The 2,560-nt window shown below is 40.9% G+C and overlaps 1 pseudogene; it reads left to right on the top strand.

Moving 5' to 3' along the window:
• The first annotated feature begins 244 nt into the window (after window positions 1-244).
• LOC124799921 lies at window positions 245-362 on the top strand (annotated as a pseudogene).
• The last annotated feature ends 2,198 nt before the right edge of the window (window positions 363-2,560 follow it).

Raw genomic sequence — 2,560 nt, 5'->3', positions numbered from 1 at the left:
TCCGTGGAGAGGACCACAAAGCGACTCAGGAGTCACTCCTCTCCCCATGGCTCGCATGGAGAGGATTCCAAAGCAACTCAGGCGTCACTCCGAACTCCGCACTCGTGGCTCATTCACTGATTCAGCTCGTATCACACTTTCTTGACTCATCATATCTCCATCAGACTTTGGCTCTATTGGATATTCCTCTTCTTAACAAGAATGCTCTGTACATTATATGATTACTTTTACATACATGGTAGTGGGCAACGACCTTGCCGCAGTGGATACACCGGTTCCCGTGAGATCACCGAAGTTAAGCGCTGTCGGGCGTGGTCGGCACCTGGATGGGTGACCATCCAGGCCGCCATGCACTGTTGCCACTTTTCGGGGTGCACTCAGCCTCGTGATGCCAATTGAGGAGCTACTCTACCGAACAGTAGCGGCTTCGGTCAAGAATATCATCACAACGACCGGGAGAGCGGTGTGCTGACCCCACGCCCCTCCTATCCGCATCCTCCACAGAGGGTGACACGGAGGTCGGATGGTCCCGGTAGGCCACTCGTGGCCTGAAGACGGAGTGCAACATACATGGTAGTGCATGTTTATATTATTTCTTTTTATTTATTTATCGGTTTAACCTGATCAGATTAATGCCTTCAGGGTCCCTCCTACAGAAGACCAGAGCTATATATGAAGTTACAAAACTCATTAGGTCATATTTTTAATACGAGCTGTATTCTTCTTCTTTCTGCATGTAGAAGGCATTTGCCTGTTACATCCTTGTGGTTGAAATTGTTAATCCTTTCACTTTTCCCTTGGTCTCACTAAAGTTCTTCAGCCTACTGGGGAATAATTCATCATTAATTCTGGTATTCTGATGCCTGCCATTGTTGTGACATAGTCCTTTCAGATACTTCTGTATTCCTTAATCAGTTCATTTAAGCTTTTCACTCCCACTCTTCTCTGACGTCAGCATTCATCCTCCTGTCAGGTAGTGTATACCCAGTACTCACTCCCGCTCTTTTCTGATGTCAGCATTCATCGTCCTATCACATAGTGTGTACCCAGCTACTCTCTTAGGAACTACATCACCAGTTGTTATAATGTTTGTTCATTTCTTTTTGTTACGATTCATAACTCAGTTCCACATGTCAAAGTTGGTAACACCATCGTTTTGTAGAACATAGCCTGAGTTTCCATTCTTACTGTGTTTCTGAGGGTTTTATAGGTTATTCCTGTAATTTGTCTGCCTTCTTTTGTATGTCTATTTCTGTGATGAATGAGATAGTGTTTCGTAATAAGTTATCTACTCTTTCTATTTTCTGATCATTTAGTTCGTTTGGCTGGCAATTGAGTCCTGGACCGTGTAGGTCATAATACTTATTTTCTTTGGAACTACAAGTACATTACACAACTTACCTGCTTTGAACGAAGTATGAGCAGCTGTTTGGAATGTGTTCTCAGCTCCTAATAAGTCACCACCTGGGACATATGGGAATTATCGAACTATGTAAATACAGGTATTTAAGTGTTGCATATTTGCCTACATACAAACACCCCTTAAACTGGTGGGAAATCGAAACAGTATTGCACCCAATGCGATGCCAACTGGCTCTGAAAGTATTATGTATCCCAGCTATGTCACTGCACTGTGATTGTATCATTTCAAAAGCAGGACAATAAGCTCAGAGAAAAGAAACCAACTCACTTCGAGTAAAATAGTCTAATTTAGTTTATAACCCATAATATTCATCAGTTTTTCCATCTTTGTTGCATATAGTGTCATAGTAATTGTAAATGACAACTGTAGATACTGAAATTAATTAGAACTGTATACATAGCTTGTATTTTCAGATTGAGTGTACTAGTTACTGTTGAAATATGAAAACGTAACTGGACGATACTTTTAAAATTTTCCCACTAGATAAAAATTTATAGGAGTTCGTTGTAATACTTTTAGCTTGTATAAAAGAAAAAATGATGAACTTTAAAATCTCACACTTACTAGGGAAGTTAACAAACCTATTACTCCTCTTTCTATGCTCTATTAAAATACGACAAAATGAGATAAAAATACAAGTAAATTGAGCTGAATTGTAAACGTAAGGTGCCTTCCTTTTATTAATTTTTGTGAGTGAATGGTGAGTGAAGAGTCATGACATGGAGGTAATTCATTCATGTGAGTGAGCAGTTCTGGTCTGATCTCTGAAAAGAATGCTTTTGTCCAACTCAAATGTAGACACCTTCTTTGGGTCAAACAGTTAGCATACATAACTGAGGTTACTAGCCATGTAAAACAGTGTTTACACAACCATGTCTGCATAAATATGAAACTACTTTTACGTTAGTAAGATGTTTTGGGCTTCCAGCTGCATCAAGTGGTTGAAATTCCACGAGATTCTGACACAGTAAGGCCTACTAGTTGGCCATTGTCAAATGGAATGACTGCTGCTGAGTTGCTCGTACGCCCTCATTCTAGATATCGGCCCCGATGTCACTGGTACCCCAGGTATCACCATACATGATCATTCGTTGACTCCGCATTCAATACGCCCGCTCCAACGTCGTGATAGCTGAA

This window comes from Schistocerca piceifrons, chromosome 5 (genome assembly GCF_021461385.2).
Source record: "Schistocerca piceifrons isolate TAMUIC-IGC-003096 chromosome 5, iqSchPice1.1, whole genome shotgun sequence".
Lineage (NCBI taxonomy): Eukaryota > Metazoa > Arthropoda > Insecta > Orthoptera > Acrididae > Schistocerca > Schistocerca piceifrons.
This window is presented reverse-complemented; position numbering and strand designations above follow the sequence as displayed.